Below are 21,765 nucleotides of genomic sequence, written 5' to 3'. Positions count from 1 at the left end.
TTGAGCAGATGGAATTTAAAACACCTGTGAGCCAACTGGGTGTAGCTTTCCAGCCAGCAGTTGAAAATTTGGATCTAGGACTCAAGAATGAAGTTAGGGGAGGTGCCTGGGTGGCTCAGTTGGTTAAGCATCCGACTTCAGCTCAGGTCATGAATTCGCAGTCTGTGAGTTCAAGCCCTGTGTGCTTCTGTGCTTACAGCTCAGAACCTGGAGCCTGCTTCGGATTCTGTGTCTCCCTTTCTCTTTACCCCTCCCCCACCCATGCTCTGTCTCTTTCTCTCAAAAAATGCATACATATTAAAAAAAATAAGAAAAAAAAAGAATGAAGTTAGGGCTAGACCGATCTGAGTTTGAGAGTCATCCTAATATAAGAGATAGGTAGAGGGGCGCCTGGGTGGCGCAGTCAGTTAAGCGTCCGACTTCAGCCAGGTCACGATCTCGCGGTCCGGGAGTTCGAGCCCCGCGTCAGGCTCTGGGCTGATGGCTCAGATCCTGGAGCCTGTTTCCGATTCTGTGTCTCCCTCTCTCTCTGCCCCTCCCCTGTTCATGCTCTGTCTCTCTCTGTCCCAAAAATAAATAAAGGTTGAAAAAAAAATTAAAAAAAAAAAGATAGGTAGACTGTGAAGGGGGTTGAGCTTTTTATTTTTATTTTTGGAAGATTGATTAAATGAATAATAGTTTCTTCCAACTTTGAATTCTATGCTCCCATTTATAAAGGTTTTTAAAATTTTTTATATTTTAAGGTTTATTTATTTATTTTGAGAGAGACAGAGAGAGTGTGAGTGGAGGAAGGGCAGGGAGAGAGAGAAAGAGAGAATCTCAAGCAGGCAGTGCAGAGTCCATGCAGGGCTCAAATTCACAAAACCATGAGATCATGATCTGAGCCAAAATCAAGAGTTGGACGCTTAACTGACTATGCTACCCAGGCGCCCCTCTATGCTCCTATTTGAAAAAGAATAAAAAAATACTTCTATGTGCCAATACAAAAAAATAAATTCCAGGATAATATATTGATCTGAAAAGACATGTGAAATAATTCCTTTTTGTCTCAAGAGGTTGGGAGAGGGGTAAAATAATATATATCTCTATGCATAAAGAAACTAAAAAAATACTAAGAAATCTACAGAGGTAGGTGGGGTGGCAGGGAGACCATTCGCTTTTCCTTTCTTTCTTTTTTTATTGTTTAACAATGTGGATTATTATCCATATAAAAATTAGCTTACAATATGATAAAAGGAAGGAGAGATTATAATAGTCCTGCCACGTTTACATTTTCCAAGTAAGGAAATTAAAAGAAAAAAACCCTACCATTTATTGTAAGTGTTACATCATAAAGGAAAAGAAAGGGCATCTTGAAACCAACAAAAAGCAGTAAAGAATTCCCATTTTTAAAGGCGGTCTTTTAAATTGATACAATATTGTTGTCTCTTTTGTACTTTGCTGTTGACCAGCGAGCACTTCATTACTACCTGGCTGTGGCCCTGAAGAAGTTGTGGAAACCACAACTTAATAAATTAGTAAATAAAATTTTCTTTTTCTTTTTTTCTTTTTTTAAAATTGACTCTAATCAACATATGGTGTTATATTAGTTTCAGGTGTACACTATAATGATTCAACAATACTGTACGTTACTCAGTGCTCCTCATGACAAGTGTCCTCTTAATCCCCTTCACCTATTTTCCCATCCCCCCACCAACCTCTCCTCTGGTAACCATCAGTTTGTTCTCTAGAGTTAAGAGTCTGTTTCTTGGTTTCTCTCTCTCTCTCTCTCTTTTTCCTTTTGCTTGTTTGTTTTGTTTCTTAAATTCCATATGTGAGTGAAATAATACGGTATTTGCCTTTCTCTGACTAACTTATTTCACCTAGCATTATACCCTCTAGAGTCATCGATGTTTGTTGCAAATGGCAAGATTTCATTATTTTTTTTTTTTATGGCTGAGTCATATTCCACTGTGTATATACACCATAAAAGGGAGGAGAGTGAGCCTTTGTGAAATGCCTACATTAGGTCTCAAGAGGAAGGAAGCAGGGTGAGTAAAGGAGCTGGAAGATGTGGCCAGCGAGATAGCAGACACTCCAGTTCAGTCTCATTGTCCAGGGAGGGAAGAGCTTCAAGAAGGAGGGAGTAGGTGGCCGACAGAGCAAATACTGTTAACTGCAGTTACTGAGAAGGATAAGAGGTGAGCAGAGGCCGGGGTTTTGGAATTCAGGATTACGTTGCAATTTTTGTAGATGTATGTATCCTGGGGAGAATTGTTTTTGCTGGCCTGAGAACTGATGGTAGGTGAGAGACCCCTTTTCCCCCCCAGGGGTTCCACAGAGATAAGTTCAATCTGAAAGCCTCCTGTCTGTATTTTTCCTTCTGCTTTATAAGGAAAATAGTTTCGAAGGAATCCAGTGACCCAACAGAGGCTGATGAAACCCAGCAACATTGGTTATTATGGGTGATTCTGAGAGCTGAGGTCCTTCAAATGAGAGATTCAACTTCATTTTGGGGAAAATTTTTTACCTTGAAGAAGAGATCTTTCAGCCTTTCACCCTTACATGTAATTGGTTCAGAACCCTTCATGGCTACTCTCCTGTGGGAAATTTACTTCTCAGCCTTTCAGTAGGTACCTTCACAGTACCATCTGTTTTGATGTATGCTTACCGGTGAGAGAAGGGGTCTCCAGGAGGCTCAGAATCTGGTTGGTGGTCCCAAACCACCTAGAAAGGTTTGAAACAATGGATCCAGAGTAAGATGTTTCTATAAGAGGAGAGTGAAAATAGGTCTGTTCAGGAGTTGATGTCATTTTCTAACTATTGATAACTTGGCCTTTTTTCTATATTTCTGAATTTAGTACATATATCTCTACTAAGAACCCTCTTTCCAGGACAAATTTTGTTCGCATGTCAAAAATGTTCCATCTATGTATGTGCCAAAATATTTGTTTAATTGAACAATTGTTGATTGTATTATTTAGCACTTTCATTATTTTTTTCAATTCTTATCCTTCCTTTTATATATTTTTTGTTATAAAACATTTAAAATAATACAGAAAAGTAGAAAAAGGAATACTATGAGCACACGTGTAATCCATACCTAGATTTAACAATTTTTAGTATTTTGTCATATTAGTTTTATATGTAAATATTTTATATGTACATGAATGTATATAATATTTCTCAAAACTATTTAAAAGTTAAATTATGTCCATCCAGAAGCTTCATCTCTAAATTCTTCAGCATACCTCTCTAAAAATGACATTTTTCCATATATCCACAATACCAACATCACATCTAACTAAACTAATAATTCCCCAGTTATATTAATTTTCCTCAGTTCCCAAAATGTCTTATGTACCTGGTTTGTTCAAAACAGGATCCAATGAAGAACATCCCTCTTTTTCTAGAACAGTTGTTCCTTCCTCTTCCTCTTCTCCCAAGCTCATTGAGGTGTTGAAGTGATTGGACCACTTCTCTTAAAAACGTCCCACATTGTGGGTTTGTCTAATCGTTTCCTTGAAGGACTATTTAGTTTGTTCGTCTGGTCTCTGTATTCCCTGTATCGGGAGATTATAAAGAACAAAAGCTTTATTAGATTAAAATTAAACATGCTGGGGGCATCTGGGCACCTCTGTCAATTGAGTGTCTGACTCTTGATTTTGGCTCAGGTCATGCTCCCAGTCTTGAGACTGAGCCCTGCATTGAGCTCCACACTAAGTGTGGAGCCTGCTTGAGATTTTCCCTCTCTCTCTCTCTCTCTCTCTCTCTCTCTCTCCTCTTCTGCCCCTCTCACACTTGTACACTCTCTCTCTAAAATAATATAAAAAATTAAACAAAATTAAACATGTTTGTCAAGAACACTTTATGGGCAATGCTGTGCACTTCATACTGTTCCCACCTTCAGAGCAACACACTTCCAAATACCTCTGGAGCCTCCCGTGTTTTCCTCTCCAATAACACCCCTGCCTCTTTCCACCAGAGGCAGTGATTATCTTGAATTCTCTGTTGACCACTTCTTGTATTTTGTTTACAGTTCTATCACGTTCCTATGTATCTCCAAGCAATACATTGTTTAGTTTTAAACTTGTATAAATTAAATCATACTGTATATATTTTTTTGTGAGTGATTTTCATGCAGCTCTAGTTTTGGAACTTATCCATGTCGATAAGCAAAGCTATAGGTCACTCATTTTCTTATCTGTGTAGTATTCTCTTGTATGACTATACCACAACTTATTTATTCATTCCACTCTTGATAGACATCAGATTGCTTCCAGTTTTTCGTTATTTCAAGCAATGCTGCAGTAAATGTCCCCATCCATATTTGTGGTCTACACATCTAAGGGTTTCTCTAGGGCATATATCTAGGAATGTAATTACAGGGATGTATGATGTATGCAAGTACAACTTTGCTAGGTACAGCTCAAGGTACAGTTACAAAGAACACAATACCCCCAACTCATTAAAACAGAAAGGTGAATAACCATAGGTTATTGATCATATACAGAATTCTTAGGAGGGTAGAAGGAATAGACTCTAGGCTGAGCTTTGAGGAATGATTCCCTAAGCTACACCGAAAGACTACACCACCAAGAAAGCTACAGCTTATCCCATCGACAGGAAGCTATGTTTTGAATTGAAAGCTGCCAATATAATTCTGGCTCCAAAGCCACACTGCCTTAGATGCAATTAGGAAGCCACTTCAGCTAAATCAGGAAGCCACTGTTAGAACTACTGACTCCAAAACCAAGCTGCTTCTGATCTGAAACCACTTTTTAAAACTGAGAAACCACCATTATAATTCCTGCCAGCAAAACAAATACCCTGAGCCCCATCTTTCCTCACTGAATTCTGTTCAAGTCTCACTGAACACCCTGGGCAGGTCAAAGCTCAATCATCCCTGGATTTCCAGCTATTGAGGTGTCTTGGAAATGTAGATTTTAGTTTTCTGCCCTTTGCAATGTAATATGGCTACTAGAAGGAGGTTGGAATAAGAGTTGAGGGAACTAGTTTGTAGTAACGTCAAATTGCTCTCTGCTCTGATGAAGCTGGTCTCTGCTCCAGCCAGTGGCACATGAGAACACTTGGGCTTCTCTGTCCTCACCAGTGCTGGCTTTTGTTGGGTTTTTGTGTATGAAAAGCTATTTTATTGTCATCTTAATTTGCAGTTATATAGTTAATTATGAGATTGAGCATGTCTTCACGTACATATTCATACGTATTGGCCATTCATGTTTCCTTTTCACAGATACTCCTGTTTATGCCTTCTGTATATTTCCTGTTCTTTTTTTGTTTCTTATTCATTAGGATTCTTCACATATTCTGGATAATTCTTTGTGGGTCATATTATACAAATATCTTCTCAACTGAAGCTTGTCTTTTCACTTTTCAAATGGTGATTGCACTGAACCGAAGTCCTTATTATTTGTCAATTTTATTGATTTTTTTCTTTAAGGTTTTCACTTTTCTTGCTGGTTTAAAAATCTTTCCCTATCCAAAGATCATGAGGATAGTCTTTTGTATTGTTTTTAAAACTTTCAAAGTTTTACTTTTCCTGTTTTAGTTCTTGATCCACCTGGGATTGGTTTTTATGTATAGTGTGAGGCAGGAATCCATTTTCATTTATGGGATAACCCCTCTGATCTGCAATGCTAGATTTATCATAGATCATGTTTTAATTTAAGTGTGGATTAATTTCTGGGCTCTGTTTGTTCCATCGGTCTGTTTTTCATCCTCGTATTAATAACACACAATCCTAATTACTGAAACTTCATAATACGTCTTGATTCTGGTGCAACATTCACCTGTCTCAGGTGTACTGGGCTTTTGGCTCTTCTTTATATGTTTTAGAATTAGATTATAAACACTGCAAAACATCTTAGTGGGATTTTTATTGGAATTTTGTTGAATCTATAGAACAGTTTGGAGAGAAATGAGATCTTTAAGATACTCAATCTTCCTATACATGGACAAATATGTCATTCTGCTTATTTAGGTCTTAGTTGATATCTTTCACCAAAGTTTTATATCTTTCTCCAAAAGGTCTTGCACATCTTTTGCTAGACTTGTTCCCTAGTACCTTATTTTGTTGTTGCTATTGTAAATATTTTTTAAATATTTATTTGTTTTTGAGACAGAGAGAGACAGAGCATGAACGGGGGAGGGTCAGAGAGAGAGGGAGACACAGAAGCAGAAGCAGGCTCCAGGCTCTGAGCTGTCAGCACAGAGCCGGACGTGGGGCTCGAACTCACGGACCGCGAGATCATGACCTGAGCCAAAGTCGGACGCTCAACCAACTGAGCCACCCAGGCACCCCTGCTATTGTAAATATTTTTTAAAATTGCATTTCCTAACTTCCTTTTTTGCTGGTATGTAGTAATGTAGTTGACTCATAGTGATCTTATACCTAGCAAACTTACTAAACTCTTTAATTAATTCTGATAATCCATAGATACTTGGAAGTGTTCTACGTACAACATAATATCTATAAATAACAATAGTTTGATGTCTTCTTTTTTGAATCCGTATTCTTTTCCTTATTCTTGCTTTAGCGCACAGGTTAGGATTCTAATACAGTACTGAGTAGAGGTAGGGATAGTGTGTAACCATGTATTCTTTCTGATCTTAAAGAGTATGTGTTAGTATTTGACACTTGAGAACAATGTTTGCTTTTTTAGTTTGAAGATACCCTTTTTCTTAGTAAGAACATTTCTTTTTCTAGTTGTAAAGGATTATTATTATTGCTATTATTTGCTTTTTGTCATATGAATGCTTTTTTGAATTTTATCAAATGCTTATGCTATATCAATTCAGATCACAACATAGTTTTTCTATGACTAATGATATAAATTACATTAATATATGTTCTAATGTTGGTCTAGCCTTTTGTTCCTGGATTAAACTCAATCTGGCCATGACTTTTTTTTTCTTTCATTTTTTAAGTTGCTGGATTCAGCTTGTTAATGTTTTATTCAGGATTTTTTCATTCATCATCATGAGACTGATCTTCAATTTTCCTTTCCAATATTGTCCTTCCTTGAGCTTTTACACGAAGCTTGCACCAGTACATAAAATCAGCCTGGGAAGTGTTCCTCTTTTTTCTCTTCTCTAAAGAGTTTGTACAAGCCTGGATCACTGGATTTTTAAAGATGCTAGAGGCAGCCAATTTATTTTTTATTTTTATTTTTTTAAAACTTTGCCATGATAAACTTTATTTTTTATTTTAATTTTATTTTTTAGTTTTTAAAATTTACATCCAAATTAGTTAGCATATAGTGCAACAATGATTTCAGGAGTAGATTCCTTAGTGCCCCTTACCCATTTAGCCCATCCTCTCTCCCACAACTCCTCCAGTAACCCTTAGTTCTCCATATTTATGAGTCTCTTCTGTTTTGTCCCCCTCCCTGTTTTTATATTATTTTTGTTTCCCTTCCCTTATGTTCATTTGTTTTGTCTCTTAAAGTCCTCATATGAGTGAAGTCATATGATTTTTGTCTTTCTCTGACTGACGAATTTCACTTAGCATAATACCCTCCAGTTCAATCCACGTAGTTGCAAATGGCAAGATTTCATTCTTTTTGATTGCTGAGTAATACTCCATTGTATATATATATATACCACATCTTTTTTATCCATTCATCCATCGATGGACATTTGGGCTCTTTTCATACTTTGGCTATTGTTGATAGTGCTGCTATAAACATGGAGGTGCATGTGTCCCTTCGAAACAGCACACCTGTATCCCGTGGATAAATGCCTAGTGCAATTGCTGGGTCATAGGGTAGTTCTATTTTTAGTTTTTTTGAGGAACCTCCATACTCTTTTCCAGAGTGGCTGCACCAGCCTGCATTCCCATAGAGGTGGCCAATTTAGAGGAGAGACTAGACCCTGGGGTAAGAGACATGTTTGAGCTCTCATCTTTACCATTTATGTAGCCTGAAAGCTCTTGGACTGGTAACTTACATTTCTGGGACTCAGGTTCCTTATCAGTCAAATGGAAGTGGTAGCACACTCTCTCCCTGCCTTAAAGGGTTGTTGCACTACCAGGAGCATTAAATGGGATACTTTATGTAAAAATGCAGTATAAATTCTATAAGTAAGATACTTCTGCCAAAGCTAACCTTAAGGAAAACATTGCCCTGTGGATTGTTTCCAAAACAGTCTTTCTCTGATATTGTAAATCAGATGAAGGGAAGCAGAAATACTCCTGGAGACTTCCTCTCCTTATAAGGTTGAGTCAGAAGCACTGAAAATGTCCTTGCAGAGGAGATGGTGTTGGAAGTTCCCAAAGTCAAATTTGTAGCCTTTCCTTCAGAGCCTTGGAGAGGGCCCAGGTCACTGAATCTTTGAATGTTCTGGCTGCTCTCATAGATCATGCAATCAATGGAGGATGGCAGCCAAGAAGGTATTTCTAGGGATTTATTGACTCAAGTTTAATAGCATGTGAATTTTTCCATGTATATTTTGATTTACAAAAATAATGCCTTCTCATGGTAATGGTACAAGAGAGATTTTAAGTGATATGAAAGAGATAAATGAAAAGTCAAAAAACTCCTTCTCTAGTCACTTCATCCTGTTCTCCTTAGAGACAACTTTTAAAACTTTCTCTTTCTACTTTTTTGGGAAGTCACTGCCATGATTGTGGATGATATGCCTCTATTTCTTGATTTATAAATTTTTAGACAGTATCTGTTGTTTCCCCACCATAAGAGTGATGAACTTATTTTTCTTTCCTTTGTTCTTCTTTCCTTTCTGTTGGTCACATTTTATTTTTAGTTCATCTTGGTTACTACTATAATTTTATTTAACAATATTAATAATATTTAACATATATAATCTTAAAATAATATACTTTTATCTTTTTATCTTGACCTATTGATTTTAGCATTTCCTCTGAATTCTTGCTATTTAAGATGAAAAAATTAGTTTCTTTGCATTTCCCTTCCACTTTCCTGTATCTGTTGACCCCTGCCATCTGTACAGTTACATTTCAAAGTCTTTGTTTATAACATACATTCTGTTCTATGACCGTATATGTCCCTTATGCTTTGCCTAGAGGTTGATCTTAAAAACTGAAAGCCGATGTCTAGAGTTTATAATATTAAGATTATATAAAGATGTGTTCAGTGAAGATATGTAACGTGATTGCAAAACTAGGGAAGGAAATGAGAGTCTATGTTAAATTCAGATTCTTGAAGGAGAAGAAAACTCAGAAACCATCAGGAAAAGTGACTTCCAGGAGAGGGGAAGAAGGACAGCCTATTCTAATGACTTACTTTTATAATTACTTCATGCATCTATCTTGTAAATAAAATTACCCAACTTTTAAATTACACTATTTCTTTCAGGGAATCCATTTTCTTTGAGAGTACACTTTTTAGAACTTGTTGACTTTTTCTCATTTTCCTGGGTTCTAATTTGGACCTACTGCTTTCTAGGCCTGCTGCACAGCTGTCATTCCTGGGATTTCTTTTTCATTCTGTGCTGGGCTGACCTTACTGTTTCTTCATACTGTGCCTGTCACGTTCTTGCACTTCTTTCTTGTTTTACTATGGTGTGTGTTTGAGTAATGCTTTCAGGGGTGATCACTGTGTGATAAGTATCCGAGTGCTTATGTATACATTAATGTCTAGATTTTATTCTTATTTGTGATTGATAACTCAGCAAGGTATAAAATTTTATGTTTAAAATAAATGTTCCTCAAAACTTAAAGATGATACTCCATGCTCTTTGAAACTGAATGTTGATAGTAAGAAATCTGATGCCAATATGATTCTGGTTCATTTGTAGGAGACTTCTTTTTTTTTTCTGGAAACTATATTTGGCATTTCAAGATAATGGCTTTAGAGGTGTGTGTGTGTGTGTGTGTGTGTGTGTGTGTGTGTTGTGTTTTAATTCATCCTTTTCATGACTTGATGATGTCTGAAGATTGGCATCTTTTGCTCTGGAAAAATTTTAATAATTTTCTGTCTTGCATGCTTTCTGTTCTCTTTTTCTTGAACATCTGTTAGGTGTTCTGAATTGATCCTCTTAAGTCTCTTTACCTTGTAGGTGTTTTTTTTTCTTCTAAATCTCTGCATTTTTAATTTATAATCTGAGAGATCAATGTTTTTATTCTAGCCTTTTATTGAATCTGTCATTTTGTCAATTAAATTTTTAAAATTCAAGAATACTTTCATGTTATCCAATTTTTTTTTTGGTAAGCATATTGTGTTTTTTTCTCTTCTGCTCATATAATCTATAACTTTTCTCTTAGATACTGATTAGAACATTTTGAAGATCTCTTTCGTTGCCTGTATTGTCTGTTTCCTCTAGGACAGTTTGTTTTTGTTTGTCTTATTCTTTCTTTCTTGGGCTGTTATATTTTCCTCTAATTATCAATTAATTGATTAAAATACTTTTTATTTAGTTCTTACTCTGAGCCAGGTGCTGAGCAAGACAAACCAGGTCTCCACCCTCATGGGGATTACACTGTAGGGGGGAAGTCACAGTTATTAATTAAACACATGGATAAACAGGAATTTCAGTTTATAGTAAGTGTCATGAAGGAAATAAAGCAGAGTGATGTGAGAGTGAGTGATGAGGTGGGGGTCCTGTAGAGTGAGTGGCCAGGAAGGGCTTTTTTAGAATGGGACAGATTAGGGTCACCTGGGTGGCTCAGTTGGTTAAGCGTCCGACTTTGGTTCAGGTCATGATCTCACAGTTCATGGGTTCAAGCCCTGCATCGGGCTCTGTGCTGACAGCTTGGAGCCTGGAGTCTGCTTCCGATTCCATCTCTTCCTCTCTCTCTGCCCCTCCCCCACTTGCAGTCTTCCTCTCTCTCTCTCTTAAAAAAAAAATAAACATAAAAAGAGTTTAGAATGGGACAGCTTACCTGACACTGGCAATGTGATAACAGTGGGGGCGATCAATGGGGGAAGGGTCAGATTATATAGCACCTTTAGGTAGGCCCTGGTGCAAGGCTTTGATTTAACTGCAGCAGGAAATTATTGGAGCATTTTAAAAAGAAGGTGATGATCTGATTTATGTTTTTAATGATCAATTCTACCTGCTGAGGGGAGAGTGAGGAGGGAGGATAGGCAAGAATGCCAGCAGGGAACCATGAAGAGTCTTGCAGGGTCTAAGCAAGGAGGAAGATTAGCAGAGTGATGGTTAAGAATGGCCACCAGGAGAAAGTTTCATGAGAGCAGTACAGAAAGTGTTCTAAGGATAGAGTGGTCCATTGTGTTAACTGCTTCTGAAATGTCTCAGAAAGTTAAGACAGAGCAGTGAGCATCGCTCTTGGCAGGTGATGATAATTGGTGACTTAACAGTCTAGGAGAGAGGTGCAGGGAAAACTCAGATGGAGTGTTTGCCCAGGCTTTGGACCTTGTGACTGCACAGGTTACTGTAGAAGTGGACTTATCACTTTCTACTGGTAGCTTGGAATTGAAAACTCCTTCAATATTTGTTCACAACCCAAAACACTTTATAGAACAGTCCATATTTCTTCCTTTCTCTGAACAGTTCCTTCTTCCTTTCTCTGAACAGTTCCCTCTTATTCTTATTTTTTAAGTTTATTTATTTATTTTGAGAGAGAGAGGGAGAGAGAGCGAGAAAGAGAGTGTGCATGCATAAGCACACAAGTGGGGGAGAGGCAGAGAGAGAGAGAATGAGAATTCCAAGCAGGCTCCAAAATGTCATCAGAGCCTGATGTGGGGCTTGATCCCACAAACGGTGAGATCATGGCCTGAGCCAAAATCAAGAGTTGGGTGCTTAACTGTCTGAGCCACCCAGGTCCCCTCCCCCTCGTATTCTTATGATTAGATCAGAAATCATCTCTAGTGAGGAACACATGGTTTTTAAAATCTCCATTTACCCCCATGTAATTGCTGATTATTTACAACCACAAAGGACTCTTAAATTTCACTTTGTTAATGGGAGTATGTGTGGGCCTGGGACTTCTTGCAGACCATGTGGAAGCCAGGGGAAAGTGAGGCTAAAGCAGGCGGTATGGAATTATCAGAGAAACGATGAAGTTATCAAAGCTATGTTGTGCTGTTTGGGTGCACTCAATATTTAAAATCCAGTAATTAAACCATGAATCCATTAATTTTTCTTTAAAACCCAAAACCAAAAAGCATGGATTTATTTGCAAAGTGCCTAGCACACCTATTTTCTTTTTTCAAATTCCAAACTCTTTGAAGGTAGGGATCAGATTCAACTGATGCATAGGGTGTGGAGAACTATCAAAGTGACTAGTATGTGCCTGCCATTCTAAAGATATTATCCTATTTAATACCATGCACATCCCTAGTAGACGATCTTAATTTCTATTTTACAAATGAGGCAATCAAGTCCTGGAGAGTGACTGGTCATGGTCACACAGGTAATGTCAAACGTATGTGGTAGTCAAACCCACTTCTAATTCCAAAGCCCATGTTCACTCATTCTTTTTTCCTTTTTTTTTTTCTATTTTAGCTTTTACTTTTGTTAAAGATATATATGCATAGATTACAAATAGAGAGATAATTCTACATGGCTGATTACAAAATACAGCAGTTCCCTGACCCACTCTCCAGAACCATCCATTTGCAATGCTCACCTGATTCTTTTGACATTCATTTCTTTTTATTTTTTAAAAATGTTTATTTATTTATTTTTAGAAAGAGAGAGAGAGAGAGAGAGAGAGAGCAGGCGAGGGGCAGAGAGAGAGAGAGTGAGAGAGAGAATCCCAAGCAGTTTCTATGCTATCAGTATGGACCCTGACCAGAGGCTCAATCTCATGAACCATGAGAATAAGACCTGAACCAAAATCAAGAGTTGGATGCTCAGGAGACTGAGCTGCCCAGGCGCCTCATTTTGACATTCATTTCTAAGTTTGTAAGTAACCTATTTCTTTTTTTTTATTATTATTTGGAAATTAAGTATTTAACTCATACGTGGAATACAAAGACTTTGTTCTCTATTTACCCACTTGTTCCCCAGCACATAATTCATCTTATCCATTATGCCAATATAATTAAATTATAATTTTAGTTAGCTAATTATTCAGAGTTTATTATGACAATGGATGCTGAATCATGCAATATACAGTTATTTCTTTCTGTTATATCTTTTTGTTTTCCCTAGAGTTAATAATTGCCTTCTTATTTCATTTGCTTATTCTATCTACTTGTCACCAATTCATTGCCAACTTTTTCAATATGTTCACTTTCATCTTCTTAAAGGAATTTCTTCTGGATTTTCTGGTCACCTCCAAACTGGACTGGTTGCTCTGTACACCAGTGACATATCTGTCATCCTTAGTTTTGCCTTCACCTGTTATCCTGGCTAATTCCTTCACCTTTTGCCTTGCAAATCTAAAAAAGTCTTCGTTCTACCATCTCATTTAGTTGATAGTTGAGTATAAAATTCTAGGTTTCAAAACATTTTACTATAGAAATTTGGAAGCTTTGCTTCATTACCTTTTGGCCTGTTACATGAAAACTTTTTTTTCTTCTTCTCTCTCTCTCTCTTTAAAGTTTGTATTCTCTGTCCCTAGTGTTCTGAAATATAACAACAGTATGCTTTGTTTAGATCTATTTTGCTTCCTCCGAGGAGACTTGGTGGGTCCCTTTTAATCCAGAAACTTTTGTCTTTTGGTTTTGGGAGATTATTCTTGAATTATTTTGCTGGTGTCTTCTCTGTTTCTTTTTTTGCAATTCTGGACGAATTTTCTAATTTTTTTTTCCTACTTCTTTCTCTTTTGCTTTTCTTTCTGGGAATTTTTCTCATCCTAGTTTTCTATTTTAACAATCTTATTTTAATTTCCCAGAGTAATTTGAATACTCTTCTTTTATAGATTTTTGTTTTTTTAAAAACCAGAATTTTTGTTTTGTTTTCCACTATCTCTCTAGGGATATTAATGATGATTTGGGGTGGGGGGATGTTTTCTCTTTCTAGTTTGTTTTGGTCTCTGGCTTTCAAATTGACATATTTTGTTGACTCTAAGACCCTTCATGCTAGTGCTTTCTTGACATTACAAGAAAGCATTCATGAAATGATTTGGTACTGCCTCTTGGCTGACAGTGATTGCAGAATACCATCAATTTGTAAGGTCTATCTGGACTGTAGAAATGTTCATTCAGAGATGTCCTTAGAATCAATGAAACAGGGTAAACATTTTCCTCAAAGATCTGGGGATCCTTGCCACTCTGCTCATAGTTTAAGAGTGTACCCAAAAGATTGTTTGGAGTATTCTCTCTGTGATAGTGATGATGGTGATGGTGATGGTGATGGTGATGGGTTTACTGACAGTGGACTTTATTGTAAGGTGTTTTGGTTTGGCTGATTTGTTAGGAAATCCTATGATGATGATTTTTCTCTTGGGATGGTTGGATTCTCAAGAGAAGAGTTTTGAATCTCTGCATGGAGGTTGTAAACCTGGCTGCCAGCCTTCTGAGGGTCAAGAAGAGAAGGAAGGCTATGGTCCCAGGTGTTAAATGTGTACACTTTTGCTTAGTTCTTATCTTCTATACAGTTTCCCTGTTCTTACTTCTGATTGGTGTTCTTTAGTCCAGATATGTGCAGTTTATCTCTCTAGTGGGAAAAAATCTCCAGGCCTTTTCCCTTTGTGGAGTTGTAAGGAAAGCTGGTGGTGGCTAAGTGCTTTTCAAAAAACTCTCAACCAAACCTTCTGTTTTCAGCCCTGTCTTTTTCTCTGCTTCCAAAGAAAACTAGTTCTGCCAACTCCTGAGCCTGTTGAAGGTGTATGATGTGAATCAGGCTGCCCATTTGTTTTCCTTATTGTTGGTTCAGGTTAGCTAAACCAGTCTCCCCCTGCCGCCCCTTTTTTCTATCCTTTTGGGTCTATGCCTTAAAAATCACCTACTCTTACTTTATTTTGGTTTTAGGAGGAAATGGAGATAAATATTAACATTAAATAAGCCATTTTTAACTGAAAGTCCTCACTTAGTTTTTAACTCTAAATAAGAGATTTAAGTTCAATTCAGAACATTTGGAAAACAATGAAAAATACAAAGGGAAAGACATAACCCATAATATCACCAGTAGAGATTACCAAAGTTAACATCATTATACATAGGTCTAAATATTTGTGATAAATTCTTAATTTTGGAAATGATGAGTAAAACAGCACGCTTACTTTAAAGACTTTTGACATATACTGCCAGGTTGACCCATACAAGAATTATTCCCATGTACAATTCAACCAGCAGCATAGAACACCTATTTTTAAAAATATTATCATCAAAATTATAGCTATTATTTTTAAGCTATTATTATTAAGCTATTATTTTTGCCAATCTTATAGGCAAAAAAAAAAAAGGGGTCTTTTTAAAAGACTTTTTGCCTTTCTCGATCCTAATGACTTTAGGTCTTGTAATACCTATAGTCCTATAAAATCTGATATGAATTGTCAATTTGTATTTCTTCTTTTATGAATTACATTTTTCATTTCCTTTGCTTATTACCAACTTGCACTTTTATCTTATTGATTCATAAGAACTCTATATATTAAGGCTATTGATTCAGTACTTAAATAATTTTCCATTTGCCTTTCAATTTTCTAAATATCTTTTTCATTTTGTGCTGTTTAGCAATCGATGCTTCCTTTTACATCTTTTTTTTTTATTCTGTGCTTACCCACATGATCTTCTAGCTCTTATATGGTTCTACAAGGCATGAAATGAGGCTCTAATTTTAGTTTCTCTTTATATATTTACCAGTTATCTCAGCAATATTTATTTAAAATATATTGTCACGTTGATTTGCAAAGCTGGAGGCATCACAATTCCAGACTTCAAGTTATATTACAAAGCGGTAGTGATCATAACACTATGGTACTGACACAAAAATAGACACATAGATCAGTGGAACAGAATAGAAAACCTAGAAATTAACCTACAACTCTGTGGTCAATTAATCTTTGACAAAGCAGAAAAGAATATCCAATGGAAAAAGGACAGTCTGTTCAATAAATGGTGTTGGAGAACACGGGACAGCAACATACAAAAAAAATGAAACTGGACCACCTTCTTACACCACACATAAAGATAAATTCAAAATGGATTAAACACCTGAAAATGAAACAGGGAAACATAAAAATCCTAGAGGGGAACACAGGCAGTAACCTCTTTGACATTGGCCATAGCAACTTCTTTCTAGATATGTCTCCTGAGGCAAGGGAAACAAAAGCAAAAATTAACTATTGGGACTTCATCAAAATAAAAACCTTCTGCACAGCAAAGGAAACAATAAACAAAACTAAAAGGCAACGTATAGAATGGGAAAAGATATTTGCAAATGACATATATAATAAAGGGTTAGTGTCCAAAATATATACAGAACTTATAAAACTCAACATCCAAAAGATGAATAATCCATTTAAAAATGGACAGAAGACATGAATAGACATTTTTCCAAAGAAGCCATACAGATGGCCAACAGACACATGAAAAGATGCTCAACATCACTCATCATCAGGAAAATGAAAATCAAAACTACAGTGAGATATCACTTCACACCTGTCAGAATGTTTAAAATCAGCAACACAAGAAAGAGGTTTTGGTGAAGATGTGGAGAAAGGGAACCCTCTTGCACTGTTGGTGGGAATGCAAACTGGTGCAGCCACTCTAGAAAACAGTATGGAGGTTACTCAAAAAGTTAAAATTAGAACTACCTTAACATCCGGCAATTGCACTACTAGGTGTTTGCTAAGTGTCCATCAACTGAGGAATAGATAAAGAAAAGCTGGCATATGCACACAATGGAATGTTACTGAGCCATAAAAAAGAATGAAATCTTGCCATTTGCAATGGGATTGATGGAGCTAGAGAGTATAATGCTGAGCAAAATAAGTCAGTCATAGGAAGACAAACATCATATGATTTCACTCATATGTGGAATTTAAGAAACAGAACAAATGAGCAAAGGGGGGAAAAAGAGAGAGAGGCAAACTGAGAAACAGACTCATAACTATAGAAAATAAACTGATGGTTAACAGAGGGGAGCTAGGTAGGGAGACGGGTTAAACAGATGATGGAGATTAAGGAGAGCACTTGTGAGAAGCATCAGGTGTTTTATGGAAGTGTTGAATCACAATACTGTACACCTGAAACTAATATTACACTGTATGTTAATTAACTAGAATTTAAATAAAAACTTAAACAATATATTATCACATAGATTTGAAATGTCACTTCTTTTGGGATCTGTTTTAGAAAAAAGACCATAAACCTTCCAATACTCCATGCTTCCCTGTCAGAACAAGTGAGTTCCCTTTTCTTTCTGAGTCTCTATTTCTTCATCTGTCAGCGATATCAGGGAATTGCATTATTCTTGCTGTTGCTGTTTTGTAGCCAGATATTCTCTCTCTCTTTTTTTTATGTTTATTTTTTATTTTTGAGAGAGTGAGAGCAAGTGGGGGAGGTGCAGAGAGAGAGGGGACAGAGGATCTGAAGCCAGCTCCACACTGACAGCAGAGAGCCCAATGTGGGGCTCAAACTCTTGAACTGTGAGATCATGACCTGAAGTCGTACACTCAACAAGTCAGCCACCCAGGTGCCCTGTGACCAGATTTTCTCTTATTCATTAATTTCACAAACCTATATTGGCCTGCTATAGTGCCAGTGTTTGTGCTAGACATTGGGAATGCAAAAGAAAATCAGGCAAGTCCCCTGTGGTAGTCACTGCAGTAAGCCAAAAACAGAGTTGTCTGGGAGTAATTCTGTCTTAGGACAGATCTTTGCTATGCAGGAAAATGCAGGATTATAGAGAGTTCAGAGGACATTGAGCAAAATGGTTAATGGCAGCTGTTTCTGGGGTGTGATCATAGTTGAATTTTGATTTCTTCTTTTCTGTGTTGCTTGTATTTTCTACAAGCATACACATTTTTGTGAAATCATTATTGTTTTTGTTAAACGAATCTCAGTTTCACAGAGTTGGCTTTCTTGTAATCCTTGGTTCATAATGCTCTCTTGGGTCCCACGTTCCCTTTATGAAAAGAAAACAAGGAGAAGTGATCTACAGAGGTTAGTACATACCCAAGGGAGGTAGGCTTTCTAGAGAACGTGACAGGAGGGTGTTTCTGGGGTAGACACATTGGGGGTGGTGTGAGGGTCCAAGGTACAGCAGCTTGGAACAATGTGGCCTTTGGGGAGTTGTGAGTAATTCAGCTTGTCAGGAGCTGAGGTTGTAAACGGGAGTGACCATGTGTTATCTGGTGTATGTAGAGAACAGTGGAAATGAATAATTTTAAGGCTATGAGAATTTGCATGTCTAAGGATCTTATATATCCAATTAAACCAGTCCTTTGGGGCATTTTCTCACAAATAGAGGATTAGAGAGTCATCCCATTAAAAAGTGTAACTTTTAAATATATCTCTGATATTAGTACCAGAGAAATAAAGACTTGAAGCTAAGGAACCCTTAGGTGAAATAAACAGTATAAATAAATGCATAGTTACATGAATTATTAACAAAATGAGAACGTTTACAAAGACCACCTTTCTGTCCAGAATTATCAGTTTCTCCCTCACTACTACATTCTTTCCCAGGGACTGGCTGACTTGTCTTTGACTCCATGCCTCTCTAGTTACCACTTCATTACTCTACTCTCCCTACCAGAGAAATGATACCATATTGTCTGCTCCACTTTTCCACCCTTCCTTCTCTCTGGAATCCTTTCATTCAGGCTTTCAGCCCCATTATACCACTGAAAATCTTAGCAAGGACCCGTGTCTTGCCAAGTCCCGTGGTGCATTGCCGTCCTCTTTTTGCTGTGTCTTTCAGCAATACTCGGCAAGGTTGACCTCTACTTCCTTTTGGAAACCTATCTCTGAGCTTTCATTCCCTTCCATTCTTCTGGATTTCCTGCCACCCCATTAGCTGCTCCTTCCCAGTATCTTCCACACTAGATGTTGGAATATTCTAAGACTCAACTCTGGATCTCCACCCCCTACCCCCACCACTGACCCTCACCCCTACTTTCTCCCCAATGATCTCATTTGCAACCTTGGCTTTCAATACCATCTGTATACTGAAGACTCCCAATAGATTGATTCCCCTCTGGATCTCTAGATTCCTAAACCTACCTACTTGCTTGACAGGCCCACTTAGCTCTTTATTGAGCATCTCAGACGTACGTGACCATAACAGAAGTCTTGCTTTTCTACTTCATCATGGCTGCTTTTCCTGAGTCTTTCCTGTCTTAGTAAATGGCACCACCTTCTTACCCACTCTCTGGGACCTCAAATACAGGAATCATTCTGGATGCATCTCTTTCTATTGCTCCTTACATTTGTCCACCCATCTTGGCAGATTTATTTTGAAAGTGTTTTTCAAATCTGACTGCTTCTCCTGGACTGCACCGCTCAAATCCTAGCCTAAGCCACTGTCTTCTCTTAGGTGGGTTACTGTTCGTCTTCTTACCCCTTTCTGGTTATTTCTCTACAAAGTGGACAGAGTGATCACTGAGCAGAGTGATCACTCAGCAGCGTCCAATGGCTGTGGATGTCAATGACAATGAATCCAAACCCCTTCTGAAGCCTGTAAGACTCATGCTCAGGCCCCATCTGCCTCACTCTCCACGTTTGGTATATTCTCCTCCTTCATTTGCTTTTCTTTTTCTTTCTTTCTTTCTTTCTTTCTTTCTTTCTTTCTTTCTTTCTTTCTTTCTTTCTTTCTTATGTTTGTTTATTTTTGAGAGAGAAAGAGAGAGTGCAAATAGGGGAGGGACAGAGAGAGGGAAACACAGAATCTGAAGCAGCCTCCAGGCTTTGAGCTGTCAGCACAGAGCCCCACGGGAGGCTCAAACTCACAAACCGCGAGATCATGCCTGAGCTGAAGTTGGACACTTAACTGACTGAGCCACCCAGGCGCCTCTCCTCCTTCATTTTCTTAAAAAAATTTTGTTAATGTTTATTTATTTTTGAGAGAGAGCACGACAGCACAGCAGGGGAGGGGCAGAGAGAGAGGGAGACACAGAATCGGAAGCAGGCTCTAGGCTCTGAGCTGTCAGCCAGAGCCCGATGTGGGGCTCGAACCCACGAATTGTGAGATCATGCCCTGAGCCGAAGTTAGACGCTTAACCAGCTGAGCCACCCAGGCAGCCCTCCTCCTTCATTTTCTGCCTCTTGAACACACTAACCTTGTTCCTGCACTTGGACATTGGAGCTTACTCTTTCCTCTGCCTAAAAAGTTTTTTCCCCACCACCTTCACATGGCAGGTCTCTGCTTAATTACCACTTCCTCGAAGAAGCCTCCCTGAAGAAGTCACTTAGACCCTTTCTGATGCAGTGTTTTAAAAAATTCTCAGAGTAGAACTGATTCCTATATGATATTTCCTTTTCTCTTATTTTTTTGCTTTCCCAAGCAGAATGAAAACTTGGAGAGAGCAGGAACCTTGTAGGATGTGTTTACAGCTATATCTCTGACACCTATAGGACAGTGCCTGGTACTCGATAGGTGTTCGTTGAATGGGAATGGGATATCTTGTCACACCTTCATAATAGCTCTGTGACAGAGATATTATTGTCCTCTGTGTGCACGGGTGGGGGGTGGGGAATGATATCAAAGAGGCTAATGAATTTGTCTGAGGTCCAACTGCTGGTAAGAATATAAGTGCTGGGATCCAATTCCAGAGCCTTTGATTTTAATCCCCAAAGATACTGCCTTCAAAATCTATCCTTCTGGAATCCAGAACTTATTTTGTAAACATGAGGAGAGATTCCTAAAATATCTATAAACAGATGAGTTAATTTTTTATACCTGGGGAAGCAAACCCAAGGGAAACTAAGTTTAATAAAAGTGTTAAAAACTATTTTTATCAGCAGAGCTAATAGGGTTGAAACAAAATTACTTCTTTTCTTTTTTTTTAAACTTTTATAATTACATAGTGTTATTTCTGTCAGAACCTGTAGCTTGAACACAGATCCTAGTACTGAGTGTACAGAACTCTAGGAACACTGACAGATTCACCGCATTCAGCCTTGGCTTGTCCTGGGAAGGTCCCAACTTCTCCGTGTGTCTCTCCTATAGATTTTGCTCAATAGCGTGTGCATGAATGGTTTAGCACACACAGAGCCCTCTGATTCAGAATAAGATAGTTATGTATCTGCACATGTAACTGAGTGTGCTTCTTTTCCTCACCCTGAAGGACCCAGGTTCTTCAGGCAGCCCATTCTAAGTATGTCCTAAGACCCTTGAACTTTTGTGGCCCACACAGAGTCACTGAGGGTCTGCAGTGGATGTTGCTGACTCTTCCTCAGTCAAGGTGTGCTCTCGATCTTTTGGCCCCGTGTGGAATAAGGACAAAGAGTTGTTTGATGAGGGTGAAGAGCTGTTTGTCATAGAGGAGAAGTCAGGACTACACTTCCCCAAGTCCTACCTACATGACTCTACGACATCATTTCCACCACACTCTGAAAGTGTCCCCTTGATCTTTGACTCTGCTTGGAGAATGATGGGTGGGATGGAGGTAGAGAGGAAGTGACATTCCAGCAGAGAAGTCCAAAGGCAAAAACTCTTTTGTTTCTGTACTTTGATTCTCCAGAAGGTCAATACCCTTCAGAATATCCCACCACCAACTGGAAAAAGATATTTTTGAGACAGTTGGGGAATATCTAACATGGAATCTTTATTAGATGCTGCTGATTTTGTTGGGTGGGACAATGGTGTTATGATTATATTTTAAAATCTTATCTGTTAGAGGGGCATACTGAAATATTTACAAGTAAAACAACATGGTGACTGAGATTGCTTTAAGCCTGCTGAAGAAAATATATATGTATGACTGGGGGA

At 37.9% G+C, this 21,765-nt stretch overlaps 1 long non-coding RNA gene across 2 annotated transcripts in view; it reads left to right on the top strand.

The window, feature by feature from the left end:
* The first annotated feature begins 1,995 nt into the window (after positions 1-1,995).
* The window catches only part of LOC106984880 (uncharacterized), a 113,039-nt gene continuing 93,269 nt past the window's right edge, over positions 1,996-21,765 (top strand). For both annotated transcript variants that reach the window (XR_001431795.3, XR_008298702.1), the window contains exon 1: positions 1,996-2,180. This is a non-coding gene — a long non-coding RNA (uncharacterized LOC106984880). The remainder of the gene's footprint in view (positions 2,181-21,765) is intronic.

Source organism: Acinonyx jubatus, chromosome B2 (genome assembly GCF_027475565.1).
Source record: "Acinonyx jubatus isolate Ajub_Pintada_27869175 chromosome B2, VMU_Ajub_asm_v1.0, whole genome shotgun sequence".
NCBI classification, from domain to species: domain Eukaryota; kingdom Metazoa; phylum Chordata; class Mammalia; order Carnivora; family Felidae; genus Acinonyx; species Acinonyx jubatus.
Note: the sequence above shows the minus strand (reverse complement) of the source record. Positions and strands in the feature narration are given on the sequence as shown.